Source organism: Varanus komodoensis, unplaced genomic scaffold, assembly GCF_004798865.1.
Source record: "Varanus komodoensis strain SLA01 unplaced genomic scaffold, ASM479886v1 scaffold56, whole genome shotgun sequence".
NCBI lineage: Eukaryota > Metazoa > Chordata > Lepidosauria > Squamata > Varanidae > Varanus > Varanus komodoensis.
This window is the reverse complement of record NW_025336169.1, coordinates 3,031,098-3,046,879: the sequence shown is the minus strand read 5'-3', so window position 1 is coordinate 3,046,879 and position 15,782 is coordinate 3,031,098.

Here is a 15,782-nt window from a genome sequence, read left to right as displayed (position 1 = left end):
CTCCAGGCTTCTGCTGCAGTTATTATAGATTGACTTTACCTTATGCAGCACCCTGCTTTCAAATTCCAAACAGGATAAACATAGCCTCAAAGGATAACACTGGCAGCACTGCTAACTTGGAGCCACATGCATTAGCAAATAACACCAAATAAGTACAAGTCCACTCACAGAATATCCTTCAGGCACTCAGGATCAATCCAGATCCCCATTTCCTGTGCACACAAAGCTTGACTATTTCCACTAAATAGCTCAGGGTATCACATGGAACTTAGGGATAAAGGAGCATCTGCACTGGGAATATGAAATGAAGTTATTAATTATGCCTTCCCCTTAACTCAAAAGGAATCCTCCAGCAAGGAGAGGCAAGTTTGGCTCCTCGCTACCCAGAGGTCAGTGCCTGCAAGAGAGTGCAAATGAAATGCCAGTGAGATTCTAAAATTACCCTCAGAAACACTTCTAGACTCCAGCACTCATCTACAACTTCAGTTATAACGTCTTTCAGGAACTGCTCAACACAGCCCTGGGGAGAAAGGTCTCACCCCAACCTCTCTATCTGGGGCCATCTCACTGATCTTCTCCTGCCAGCCCTTGTTTGAGATATTCCAAACTCCTTGCTTTCAAGTTACTAAATCTAAGCCTCGGAACACATTTTTTCTCTTTTATTCAGATTCTAGTCTCCATGGCTCCCTTACCAACCTCTAATTCATATTCCAAACTCCACACATCCCACCCCTTGCCTCTAAGATTACTTTCTAGGCCTCAGGACTTCTAACCCTAACTCCCATGTTTATCTTTTCTTTTATACAGATTCTAGTCGCTAAGCCTTCACATTCTGAGATTCCTAACCACAGAACCCTCCCCCCACCTTGTTTTTCAAAATTTATACTTCAAGACAACCTATTTTGTTATTCAAGATTCTAGCGCCTAAGACTTCCTTGCTTCAAATTAGGCCTCCCGAGGCTTTCTTTCTCCAAGCAACTCTGCTCTCCTACCGCCTAAAATTCCGGCCTCACTTCCCACCTGGGCTCCCTCCCATTTTATTAGGAAGCTGCTCGGTCCCTATGAGGGCTTTCGTAGCTTAACGATTCCTTCTCGCGCCCCCACCCACAATTGTGCCCCCCCTTTTGAGGCCTTCTTCTCTTGTCCCCCTCAAGGGAGGAACTCGGACGCCCCTAATGCCTTCTCAGCAAAGCCGGATTGAGAAGGGCCGCGGCAGTCGCGGGAGAGAGAAAATGGCGTCCCCGTCGCCCGTGGCAACCGCTGCAACGCGCCCGGACTGGAAAGTCCCTCGGTGCTTGCCGTAGCCACTGAAGCTACATCCGCCCTAACTTATTGCCCTCTCTGCATGAATGGAAGGGTGGATGAACTAATAGGGCAGCCTCGTGTTTGTTTATTCGTGTATTCATAACATTTGTATGCTGCCTATTGTGCCATGGCAGCTCTAGGCGACTCACAATCGGACAATTAAAACCATTAAAAATTACAACAGCAAGATCTCTTTTGAGAGTTTTCTAGATACTCAAAGACTTTCTTTTTAGAACCTGTGACTGGAAGCAGAGCCGCTCAAACTTCCCAAAGTACTTTGAACTCTGTACATGCTCAGAGGCTTTGTATGTGCTGCTTCTGCAGTACTCACAAAGTGATGGTATCTTCCTGCCAGAGCATCCCCCCTTTTCTTGGCTCTGTGGAATAGCCAAGCCCACAGAGTCAAGAAATCCAAATTTTCCAGCACAAATCGCCCCTGAATCAGTTGGCCAGACCAAACCCAGAGAAGAGGCTGCAGTTACTGTCTCTTTAAATAATGGGAGTGCTCTTAGCAAGGTAGACTATTCCTCTTTTTTTTCCAATTTGTTTTTCTTGTCTTTCCAACAGTTACATATTTCTTTCATTTTTTTTCAGTAGAAAAAGTACCAAATCACCCATATACCAAAACTCACACACCAAGCACCCCTTGAATCAATGAATTCCTGTCACTCTCATTCTCACATGGCGTACACACAACATCCAGAAAAAAAATCTTTTTGCCTTTTTCAAACCTCACATTCCAAACAGTTGCAAGTTCAACAGGGGAGGAAAAACCAACCAATTTGGGCAGAAATATTTATCAGTGTTTAACTGCAATCTATCTTCCCCTGATTTTTCACTCTGCCCTGTTGAATTCCAGCCTGCTACTGCTCAGACTAATTGCTAAACACAACAATTTTAAATGTTCAAGACTTTACCAACAATATGTTCCCAATATAAAACCCTTTTATTTCACTGGAAATCCTTTTCAGGATTCCTACTGAGTATTCCCAACAGTATATACATTTTTTCCCATCTTCCATCTGTCCATCAGCATCCCCTCCTGGAATTTCAAATGCAATTATTTAATCTAACAAGAAAGAAATCTTCCTACCTAGGAGGGCTGTAAGGCAGATGGAAGAGGCAGAAAAACTTACATTAAAGACATTAAAACAGTGTTCCCAGTTTCTGACAAGGAAAGGACCTGCATAAAAATGTTTCTATATAACCCCTCTTTCATACAGGGCTTTCACACAGGATAAGCTTATTGAGGATGTCCAGAAAACTGGGTAGGACCTGGGTTAGCCCAATTCAAGGGCCACACATTTCCTTACTTCCCAGTTCTGGCTCATATAGAAGGAATGGGGGAAGGAAAAAATCTCTCACACACACATTTCCCTGATCATCACCTTTCTCCCAGCCGGACTCAGCCAAGCTTGGGCTCAGGCAAAAGACCTCATGAGTCTATTTCAGTCAAAGCCAGGTTCACACATTCTCATCTCGGGGGCAAGAACACCCATCCACGCCCTTGCTTTCAACCATGCCCTGAAGAGGACAGATTGGTGTGGCTGCGTGGGGAGCTTCCATTTCCTGAGGAACCCCCAAAAACCAGTCTGGGCTATGCTTACCTCCCAGAAAGGGGAACACTTTAAAATACAAACAGACAAGACAGAAAACACAGACAGCAACAATGAACACAAGACTTTCACAAACAGTGAACATAAAACTTAACACAAAACCCAATGCAAACATATACTCACACGTGTAGATCTTTCCTGGTGCACCAATACCATATTAGCTAGTTTTTTTCCTCCACCAGCTTGGACCAAACCTTATTCCATCTCCTTAGGATGTATTTCTGCCAACTGCTTTTGCAAAAGGTGTAGCCAATTTCAATCAAATGAGCCCTCCGAAGCCAAATTAGGGTTGACCATGCTGTTTTAAATCAAAATACCAAGCGCTTGCTTCCGAAACAACCCCTCAGGTGCCGCCCATGGCCATTCACACCACCCTGCAATTTGATACATGGGGTAGTAAGCCGAGATTCTGACACCCCCATGCTTCCTTGGTGTCCACAATCAAAGCCAACGTGCAAAGCAACGAGGTTCAAGACCAGATTTAATTACCTTGACCCGCCTGCGAAACGGAAGAGGTGGCCAGTATCTGTGCTCCCCCAGTGGAGAGAATTTCGGCCAAACTTGCCATCTCTCCCGCCCAGGATAAAGGGCCAAAAACCCACGATCCCACCTTCGTCACCAAATTGTCAGAATCCCGGAATCTCAATTTGAGAAGAGGGACTAAAACGCGGGTTTGTGGGAAAGACCAAGCGGCCAGACCATCTGAGGCTTTATTGTATTTACCCCAAGGTTCCCGCGGTACTCACGATAATGCATGCATTACCGGGCAGGCAGAGGTGAACTCTGCTGCAAAGCTTCAGTACCACTACAGGGCATTTATAGGTACACAGGTACGGGGCAATTGATGACAGAATGCAGAGATTACAATAAGATTCTGAGGTCATCACATACAGAACAGATAAAGAAATGTCAGTCAATCACACTGTAGCAATGAGATTAAAATATTTCTAATTGCCTGTATTGACACTTGAACCCATCTCCAGGTCTGCTCAGACATGCAAATTCAAGCTACTAGAAACTATTCATGATACTCTAAACATTCTGCATGATCAGGGCACATGAAGCCCTCTGGGCTGTCAAAAGATTATTGTAAACTGAATTCCAACAATGACTATTTACAATGTATATTTGGGCTAAAATGGCCTACTGTAGCCTACAGCTAAAGGTGAGAGAAAGGAGCAGGGGAATGCCATTTTAAACAGTGACAGCTTGGTTTTGAGAAGGAAGACAGGATTTGATCCCACAATGCAAAGGCACACAGGAGTAATGCTTTTCATACAGGATTTACCCAAATTTTCCCAACAGTATCTATGGATGTATGTGCTCCTTAAGGTAACCAGGACCTAAGCCATTTAGGACTTTATATGTCAACACAAGCACCTTGAATTCGGCCCAGGCCACAATCGGTAATCATTGTAGTTCTTTCCATATTGGCATTATATGTTTAGCTGGAGAAAGAGCCCAACATTCTCAGGATGCCTCAGGCCTGAAGTACTTTTTTCCCGGTCTAAAAGAAGGAGGAGGGCATGTTTAGCCAGAAAAACCCCCTACAATTCCTGGCTGGAAGCATCCTGGGAATTGTAGGACCTTTTTCTGGCTCACACCTGTAGAGTGCCATCCGGTTCATGTTTAGTCAGCAACAAAAATGCACAGCAGGGACATTCTGGGAATTGCGGGACCTTTTCCTGGCTTAACAGGCGCAGGATTTGATTGCAATCCTGTCCCGGAAGTGTAAGTAATGTTGGGAAAATTTGGATAAGTCCTGTCAGAAAAACATTACTTCTGTGTGCTGTTGCATTGTGGGATCAAATTTTGTCTTCCTTCTCAAAACCAAGCTGTCACTGTTTGAAATGGCATTCCCCCGCTCCTTTCTCTCACCTGTAGCTGTAGGCTACAGTAGACAGGCCATTCAGTCCAAATATACATTGTAAATAGTCATTGCTGGAATTCAGTTTACAATAATCTTTTGATAGCCCAGAGGGCTTCATGTGCCCTGATCATGCAGAATGTTTAGAGTCGAGATGGGGGTCTGAGCTTATCATGAATAGTTTCTAGTGGCTTGAATTTAAATGTCTGAGCAGACCTGGAGATGGGTTCAAGTTACTCAACTAAAGTGTCAATACAATGCAATTAGCAATATTGTAATCTCATTGTTACAGTATGATTGACTGGCATTCCTTTATCTGTTCTGTATGTGACAACCTCAGAACCTTATTGTAATCTCTGCATTCTGTCATCAATTGCCCTGTACCAGTATGTGACTGGGAGTGTATAAAAACTCTCTAGTTGTGTTGAAGCTTTGCAGCAGAGTTCACTCTGCCTGCCCGGTAATGCATTATCATGAGTACAGACCCGCGGGGAACCTGGGAAATACAATAAAGCCTCAGATGGTCTGGCCGCTTGGTCTTTCCCATGAACCCGAGTTTTATTCCCTCTTCTCAAATTGAGATTCTGGGATTCCGACAGTAAACACAGCAAATTAACAGCCATTTGGAAGAAAGCTCTTAGAGCTGATCTTCCCCCTCTTATGTCCTGTTTAACCACTCCCACCACAAACCTCTCCACAGCATTCCATGCTCCTGATGAGGTACATCATAAATGAGCACAGCTTTCCTCTGGAAAATATTCTGGGGAAGTTAAGAGGCTCCCATATCTGTGCATCTGTTTCCAAGGCCTTGAGAAGCCATGTAGTCACAACACATCTGGAAGCTACCAGGCTGATCTACAGGCCTTGAGCACCTGCTAGATTATCTGAGTTGGAAGGAGAATCGACTCAGTCTCTGGCAGCTCTTCAATGTACTTGGAAAGTTTAATGCTCAAGAACTCCCTCAGGGGGCAGTGACCTCATGAGTACAAAAGTTGTGTGAACACATGCCCAAGGAGTTGAGTCATCTGCTGTTCCATCCCAAGAACACATCCATAATTTGTCCTTTCTTTCTGGTAAACACCACACCCCGCTCTTTTCTGCACCTGAGAGAGTTCTGCATAAGGGCTACATGGATCTTCTCCAACAGACTTTTCCAGACCAGTTTCCTTTGGATGGGTTTGCTTCCATCATCCTCAGGCAACATGAAGCAAGAAGCAGAGAGAAAATAGTGTGACAATATCTTATTGGCACTGGTGCAGCAGCAGCAGCACTTTAGGCCAGGGGTGCCTGTTGGGAAAATTCAGATAAAACCTGGTAGAAAAAGGTTGCTTATATGTACCTTTGTGTTATAAAATCAAACCTGTGTCTCTTTTTCTTAAAAAGCAGCAGAATTCCAAGCCATGCTGTTTCCTTTAGAAGATGGAATTCTTAGCTGGACTGAGAAATGGCTGTAGGCTAATATTATCGGTGGAGAAATACTGAGCTGAGACAGAGACATTCATTCGTTTCTGGATGGACCCATTTCATCATCTAGTTCCACAGAGGCAAACCATTTTTCCGGAATGGTTCCTCAGTCAGACACATGTGCATGCTTAAGCAGACGCACAGGCTGACCTGTACTGTCAGGAATTTATTGTAAAGCAATCAGTAATATTTTCCATACTATTGTTACCAGTATTTCTGATTGGTTTGGAACATTACGTCATGCCTAAAGACATCAGGATGCTATCTGGAACATTATCTGGAAACTTAACACTCTGTATTGGTGTCTGTGACTAGCAGGTTATAAAAGTGTCTGTGCATGGGCTGAGAGCTTGCAGTTGAGTTTGCCTCTATCCGAGAATGCATTGTTGTTAGTTACTGCAGGAACTGGGTGGGGGGGCAGTGGTCAATAAAGCCGCAGAGGTTCAAACATTTTGATCTTCCCCACAAATCCGAGTGTTCATTCCTTGCAAAATGAAATTCGAAATTCTGTCACGCAGAGTGTGAGGCTGGTGAACTAAATCTGACCCTCCCAGGTTTCCCGAAGGGTGATGCACCCTCGCACTGATGGGACCCACTTTCCCAAAACACCAAGGATTATTGGTGATTTCTGGGCATTTAGGTAGTTCCCCTCCCCATGCTAATAGGTTAATATGCCAGTCCCACCACAGAGCCACTGGCAGGGGGAACGTGAAGAGGCAGTATGCTGGGGTTTGTTATTTTGGCCTTCAGCCCCATGTGCCACTGGAACGCAGCACCCAATAGCTGTTCCCAAATGGAATGTGACTTTAGACACCAATCCGTGGCTGCTTCAGTATCTACGTCTGCTTCTACATTAGGGGGAAGAGGGGAGAGTTTTCCAACTCCCATTTTAAAAAATGTTCTAAGCGTGTGGGGCTTAGAACATTCTGCATTTTAACAGATCTTCAAATAAACCTCCATTGTAAGTGGAAGAATAAAATGGAGTTTGTTTCTGCTACAGATCTGATGTTGAACATGTCTGTCTGGGAATATGCGCCACTTTTTAGCATTTCTTGTAGAAAAGAATAAAAAGATGTTCACACTGAATTAATAAAATGAACATGTTGAACCATGCATCTACTCAGATGCCACCCTTGCTTTTAAAAATAAGAATACAGTGAAATTGGTGGGCAGCCATTTCAGGGGGCCTCTGAGCCTGGAATTTTGGCCCCAGGCCCAGCCCTAGTGAAGCAGTGGCCGCTGGTAGCCCAGATGGTGCAACAAGAAATATAAGATTCTGTACTCAGAGCAGTCCCAGGGCCAATGCAGCAGGCTTGTATGGTTTCTTGTTCCAGACATTATGGAGAAGAGCGAGGGAAGAGAAGTCAGTTTTACGTAATTCCTTTGTTTTTGTAAGCTTTGCCAATGATTGTCCACATGTTTCCAGGCATGCTGTTACAATCCAGAGGGCTAGAAACTTGTTTGTTTCTTACTAGGAAGCTGCACTAGCTTTGATCCAGATTTCACCCTGCAGGACAGTGTAGAATGTGGCCTGGGCACCCCAGTTCCCTCTGCAAACTAAAGGAGTCCTTATGTTCATAGAGATGGCTGTCTGGCTCCAACATTTCTTGCTGGACATTTCTTCAGTGTTCCTGTGAAAGCCACAGAGTTCTGGCTTAAAATGCCAGTGCCTGTTGCCTTCCCACGGATGTGCAGCTGCAGATTCCCAAGGCAAAGCTAGGCTAACTCAAATGTGTGAAAGAGAAAGCAGCTCACGGCAGAAGCGGAAGCATGGCTTCTCCGCGTTTCTGGCAAGAGACCGCGGCCACCCCACTCTTGCTGGAACTGTGCAAGCCAGCTCTGCTTTCAGCGCTCCGTGTCCGGGGCATGGCCTCCATGGCAGCCAAGCAGGGGATGCTGGAAGGCAGGCGGGGGGCTGCTGAGGGTGGGGAAATGCTGGCTTTGCTAAGGACTACTAGGCAAAGAATCCTTGGAAAGGGGCACACAGAGTTTTTCACAGGTTGTCTTACGGATGTTGGGAAAATTCAAGTAAATCCCAGCAGAAAGGGGTTGCTTATGTGCCTTTGTGTTATAAAAAGCCTGCACCCCTTTCTCAGGAAGCACCCAAAAATTCCAAGCCAGGTTACTGTTTGGCATTTGCTGTTACTTTAAGAAGTGGGACCTGATGGCTTCCCCAAGAAGCTGCCAGGGCTCTTGTTTTTGCTGAACCTTAAGAACTGATAGGGCTGCTGGGCTAACAGCATTGCAATCACCCTTATTTGCATGCCAAGACCCACAGTAATCTCTGTGTCTGAATGATGGCTAAATTAATCTCTTGCAATCAATGCCATTGTATTGAGCCCCCTCTGCAGATTTCTCACATTCTTCTGTGTCCCCCTTATTGTGTCATCAACTGCCCAGCTGCTGGGCCCATGTGACTCAGAATCTATAAAACACTCTTTGTATGTTCTAAAAGCTTGTAGTTGGTGTCATAAGTAACTGCAGGGGTCCTGGGTGATCTTTCAATAAAACTGCTGGGGTTCAAGGCGAAAGGGGTTTTTCCTGACTGAACCTGGTTATCCTTGTGGCGGCCGCCATCGAGGCTCTCCTGACATGGGTTAGTTGGGAGGTGGGCCTTCGCAGGTTCCCCTGGCAGTCTGGGCTTGGTTATTTTGTCCACTGGCAAGCAAGGAGGACTGTCATTCTAGCAGATTGCACAGTGGTGCAGCTCAGGTTGGACCTTGAGAACAAAGTCTGGGTGCTACTGCTTGGAGGGCCCCAAATCAGCCAGAATGGCAGGCGATGGGGCCTTGGAGTCACAGACAGACACAAACTCCGCTTTATTCCTATTCTTGATCTTAGCCAAAAGGCCAAGAAGCAAAAAGCTCCGTTTTATTCCTATGGTTATGGAGGAGCATTGATAAAGCTGGAAGGGGCAGCTGGGGGCAGAGAGAAGCTACTGCTAATCTGAGCAGGGGGCCTTGGGGAGGCGTCTCCTGTGCGCCTCCAAGTTTGCCCAGAGATGCTGACAATGCAAAGATGCCCCCCAAATGCAAAGAAGTACTTTTAGAGGTATAAGGGGAAAATGGCTGAAAAGATGGGGAACCAGTAACTTTAGGGAGGAAGGCTTTGCGGCATGGGAAGAAGGCACAGGCACGTGGGCAACCTTAGGAGGTGGATTTGAACCCCTGGCCTGAGGTTGGCCTGAGGTTTCACTTTGAATTCTGATCAGCTGGGACTCAGGAAAAACTTCTTCCTCACCCCCTGTATGGCAATCTGAATTTCCCATCCCAGCTTTCTCTAAATGCTGGCTCACATGCAAAGATGGGTTTCTTCACGAAGTGGCATTCAGATTCTGGTCATGTCTCTCCAGAGTTTGCACTGATTTTCAAAAGATTGCGGCATGTCTATATCGATGTAAATTACTCGGTCTTGATGAAAAAGGAAAACAAATGGAATTTTAAAATGCAGCTAATCAAGGCGTTAGAGAGAGGTTAATCCTTGTGGATTAATCAAATTGCATGCATAAAATGAAGGAAAGGAGGTGAAGAGGTAAGGAGAGATAGGAGGAAAGGAGGGAGGGGGATGTGGGTTTGCCTGTTCTCTTATGAAACTTTTGGAGAGAATGCATCTCCCGGCTGTTGCCTCTTTAAGAACGGTTGTAGGTTTGCAGATGGAATGCCTTTGCTTTGCGAATTGCTGCAGAGCTGTTGCCAATTACAATGAAAATATAAGATGAAATATTTAACATTATAGACAAATGAAGCAGCACAGAGTAAAAGCAAGAGCCTATTGTAGCATTTTCCCAAATCTTCTATATTGTCTAAGCATGATAAATAATAATAAAAACCTTGTTTCCGAAAAATGAGCTAATATACAGCCATATGAGCCCATCCAAAACCTTGCATTACCTTGTCAAAAAGAGAAGTTAGAATTTTGACCGGATGCACTTTTGCACTTTTCCAAACACCTAGAATCTGGAGCGGAAAGCGCAAAATACACTTAATCCATATTTATACCCCCTTTGCTGCAAAGGGGGTATAAATCACAACACTCCTTTTTTGTGACCGGAGCTTGTTTTCTTTTTGACAGCTCACCTTTTGACAGCTGTCAAGAGAAGCCAATGGGAAAAACACCTATTTGGAGTCTCTCTGGGGCAATGTCAAGGGTTGGTACCTGCTACATCTCAGCAGCAGGTACCCTCCAGGGCATTGGCCTAGTGGAGTCTCCAAATCCTTCACTTGTACCTATTTAGAGAAATGTTGTGTGCAACTTAGAAAAAAAAATTCCAGCCACTGACAGCCCCACCAAGGTGCCGCTTTGAAGGGGCTGTCAGTGGCTGTGAAAACAGCAAAGCTGGCTATCAAGATCCCAGATGGGAAAGGGTAGAGTGCCCCCCACCCCATACACACACAGTAATGATTATTTGCACTTCTGGTGCTTTGTTGCTGCACACCAAGGTGTTCCCAGCAACTTGGCTCTTTATAGTTCAAGAAGGTGGAGAGTTCCCACAAGGGTAGATGTCCTGGACCCAATTCCCTCCATTCTCCTCATGAGAAGGTTGGCAAGAGTAAAAGGAAGAGCTGGGAGCAGTAGTGGTGGGGAGTCCCTCTTCCCCAGATGCTCTAACTGCTAGTGTGGGTCTTAGGTACTGTTTGGTTTCCATTTTCTTCAACGACCGTGATGCTAATTGGTTTCGATTGTGTTGGTGGTTTTATTGTAAAAGACCTGCACTGAGCAGAGGGTTCTTATAAGCCCAAGGTCCTTATTGGCCCCCTCCAACTCCACCGTTTTATGATTCATTGCCAGGGATGCTCAGCACCCGCAAGAGATGAATATAGGCTGAGTGGGTAGGACTGTTGTTGAAACATGAGTTATTGTGCTGCCTGAATGTACCAGTGCTACCATGTTCCATGGCTTAGCTTGGCTGAGTTCACAGAACAATATAACCCACATTTTGACGACAACCCATGGTTTAACCCATGAGTGCATGCGATGTGGTTGGAATCCAGTCAGTGTCGTCTGGGCCTTCTGTAAGATTCAGTGAATGAAGCGGAGAGATTGCACAATAGAAAAAGACCACCTGGAATCATCCCCAACGTACTGCCCCTGTGCGAGGAGCAGGTTACACCCACGGGACCAAGAAGAAATGGTGGCCACATTCTGAAGACATAAAGCCCAGTGCTACTTGAGAAGCAATGGCATGCAGCTGACGGCTTGCGGCTCTTCGGTTTGGATGGGCTGCGTTGCTCAAGAGCTTTCTGCCCCTTCCTTGGTCAGGGGGCAAGGCAAGGACCATCTTTGCTACAGGCAGCCCTGGTGGGGCAGGGGGCAAACTGCGCGTTTCGGTCGCCTCGCCTCCCTCGTTTCCACTGTGCTGGAAGCCCATTCCCCTTCTCACCAGGAGCAGCTCCCCTTGTTAAAATTCTGTGCATTGCCGTCTCCGTATTAAAGCAGATATTAAGCCATAAAATGTAATATGTTATGACACCATAAAATGCAGCGTAATTGCTACGAAACCATAAAATGTAATGTAGTTGGCTCGGTGGCCATTATCTTTTCTAACAGCTCGAAAGCGTTATTGAACAGCCCGGGCGAGGGCAGAAAGAACATCCCCCAAGCCTCTTTACCAGAAACTGTAAGCAGTAAATGACCTCATATGCCCCCTTTCTACTCCTTGAGGAGTTGACTCTGTTTCATTGCTGCAGACAACCAAATCAAAGGTTAACAGAAAAAGTAGGAAGCAAATACTTCACATAGCTCTTCCTCAGGTTGAGAATTGGCTGGCTGGCTGCCTTTCCCCTGAAAGCTCCCTTGCCCCGTCTGAAGCCACTGGTGAGACACTCTGGTCACGGGATGCGCAAGGTCATTTCAACTGATGGGGAGGAAGGACAAACCACAGCGGCGGGCATTCAGTGCTTTGGTAATGATGGTAGCAGCACATTGGCTGGGGAAGCTGGCGTAGGGCCCAGGGATGGGAAGGGCTGCATGCTGGTAATATGAATGTTAATATCCTGTTTCACTTAAGGTGATGAGTATTGTCTGTAGGCTGGTTCAGGGCAACCTGCACAGAGTGCAGGTTTAAGAGAAGAAAGCTCAGGAGCAGAGAGAGATGTTGGCATGCCAGTGCCATAGAACTGGGCAATCGTATTACCCCAAAGATAATGTGGTCAGTGGGATCATGGGAGAAGGGCTCCCAAAGTTGAAGGACTGATCCTTTTTGCAAGCGGGGCTCTGCCACACCCCTCAGACTCTCCTGCTTGCTCTGAGCTTAGCTGTTCTCCTCTGGATAGTTGCAGGCAGGTTGTGCAGCAGGAGGAATCGATCTTTGCAGCTACGTTTGGTTCTGGGTTGTAATGCAAAGCATTTCGGGGGAAGCCTGGTCTTGAATGGGCGGTTAAAACCTATTTGTTGTATTTGTATCCCACCTTGTATCCCGACCTACCCCACAGCGTTGTTGTTCTGAGGATAGGACTGCAGGCGGTGGAGAAGAATTCTCCTCCTCCGCAGGCATTCTTATCTCCTGCAGTCTTATCTCCTCAGTCTTATCTCCTCCTCCTGCAGTCTTATCTCCTCAGTCTTATCTCCTCCTCCTGCAGTCTTATCCTCAGAACAGCAACCCTGTGGGGTAGGTAGGTCGGGATGAGAGTCTGTGGCTGGCCCAAAGTCACCCAGTTGGCTCCATGGCCAAGCGGGGGCTAGAACTCAGACTGCATGGGGGGAGCGTGGGGGGAGACCCAACCCCACGCTCTTAAGCACTACACCAAGCTGGATCTCAAGAACTGTCTGTGGGGGTCCAGATGATGGGAGCTGGCATGATGAGGCCCTGCACTTCCAAATCTGACCACTGGGGGTGATGACTGCCCAATGCTGCCACCTTTCCGTTAGGCTGCAGGAGGCTTCAGCGGGCAGCATGCCAGGCTGAAGCGCCAAAGTGAGCAGGGTTGAATGGCCCTGAACTGTGCTCTCTCCCTCTGTGAGCCTCAGTGGTGGGTGGCCTAGTTCAGATTCCAGAAAGAGTCACCTCCCCAGTCCTCTAATTTCAGTATTTGAGCACAAAAAGCTTGGCATGGGCTGAACTGAGGATTGGATTTGCTATTCGAATATAGCAAGAGTGGGGAACTTGTGACACCCACCCCCCCACACATACTGATGCTGCTGGACTTAGCTCCCATCCTGCCTGACCATTGGCTGGCCTGCCTGGGGCTGATGGGCATTGGAATCAAACAATATATGGGATGCCACAGGTTTTTTCTCTTAGCATACAGTATTTCCATTGATGGACAAATAGGTATGCTCAGCCCTTCCCCCTGCTTTGAATTAAGTCTCTTCTCTCTTGGAATGTGGGACTTTGCAAAAGTAGCTCAATGATCAGGAACAACCCTGCCCCGAAATGAAATTCTTTCCCTTCTGCACCAGCCACATTCAATACTCACGCTGTGTTTATTCTAATGTGTTGCTGAATACATTTTATACTGCTATATAGATTGTTGGGAAAATTTGGGTAAATCCTGTCTGAAAAGCATTACTCCTGTGTGCCTTTGCATTGTGGGATCAAGTCCTGCCTTCCTTCTCAAAACCAAGCTGTCACTGTTTAAAATGGCATCCCCCCCCCCGCCCGCCCTCCTTTCTCTCACCTTTAGCTGTAGGCTACAGTAGGCCATTTTAGCCCAAATATACATTGTAAATAGTCATTGTTGGAATCCAGTTTACAATAATCTTTTGATAGCCCAGAGGGCTTCATGTGCCCTGATCATGCAGAATGTTTAGAGTCGAGATGGGGGTCTGAGCTTATCATGAATAGTTTCTAGTAGCTTGAATTTGCATGTCTGAGCAGACCTGGAGATGGGTTCAAGTGTCAATACAGGCAATTAGAAATATTTTAATCTCATTGTTACAGTGTGATTGACTGACCTGTTCTGTATGTGATGACCTCAGAATCTTATTGTAATCTCTGCATTCTGTCATCAATTGCCCTGTACCTGTGTACCTATAAATGCCCTGTAATGGTATTGAAGCTTTGCAGCGCGTTCATCTCTGCTAGCCCGGTAATGCATTATCGTGAGTCAACCGCCTACGACCCCGAGTTTTATTTCCTCTTCTCAAATTGAGATTCCGGGATTCTGACAAGATAAATAAATGCAGTGGAAGGTAGGTTTTGGTGCTGTTGGGAAAACTCCACTTTCCCCTTTTTACTGATTTCAGAGAGGCAATTCTGGGAAGTGCTTGCATGATGGGAGTGATAGAGCAGGTAAAGGTGAAGAACCTGTCCAAAAATGCCAAGGGACAGAATCCACCAAGGCATTGACACCCACGCTGATTTGGCAGGGCCCCACAGTCTGAAGCCAAGTGCCCATTGGCACTTACACACCTGTGATTTTGTGGGCAAGCCAAATCGAGCGGAAATGCTCATTTCTGGAAGGAGACACGTTGGTGGAGTTTGCATGAAGTTCATTTCTCTTGCTTCCTTCCAAAAATGAATGTTTCTGCTCATTTGGGAGCTTTTTTTTAGGAAGCTCTAAATCTTGCCTTGCACAAGCAGGGGGTCCTACTTGTGCAATGCAATCAGCAGGACAGAAAGAATTTGGCAGGGGCATGATAACCCTAAATAATTCTGCATTAATATGATGAATCTGTTTGGGACCCAGGTTTCAAGAATGAACACTCTGGCTGAATGGATAGCTCCGTCAGATTTGATTTCTCCTGCATTTCAGTGTGTTTAAATCCCAAGCCCTTTTTTGACTTGAATTGGGAGAATTTTTGAAGTTTGGGCAAGTTTTTATCAGCGTCAAGGTGAAATTAAATTTGCACCTGTCCCCCTTGCACAGGAATGCTAAGACCTGAGGCTCCTCTTTTGCAAATGAATAACAATGGATTACATTGTTCTCCAACCAAGAGAGCTGGTAAACTTTTGCAAATAGTGTGCATTTCACAGTTCACAGTTTTCCATAATGATACATCGCATCTTTGGAGGTCTTGCCACTTGCATCCTATAATTCTAGCTGCAGTTCAAGGCTCGGAAACTCACAATTGTACAGCTGTATTCATTAGCCGTGCTCCAAGAACACATCCCAGTAGGATCTGGTTTTATCTGAAGATTAAAAGCTCAATACAGCTTTGATTAAAGAGAGAGGGCCTTTATTCTCAATGCACTCTTGGATTGCGGGGTCGTCGCCGCTCATAGAAATGAGGATGCTTCCGAAATAGGATTGCCACATTAACTCTGGCACTGGCTCGGCAATTTTAGCAGCTGCACCAAAGGCAGAAGGGCCGGCCCAAGATGCTTTACTGCCTGCAGCGAATAATACGGCTTAATGAATACAGCTGTGCATTTGCAGGTTCAAAGTGAACGTCGAGTCTTGCTTCCGCCTGCCTGCGTGAGAGCTTTGCCCTTCAGCACCTCAGTCATGGCAAGATGGGATTTTAGAGGTACACCAGAGACATACAATAACGTCAGGAAAAATTTAGGAGGAATCTTATGTTTGAAGGCAGGGAAGGCATAGTCCAAGGTTATGACAACTGATGCAAGAGGACCCCAGAGTTTTAGGGGC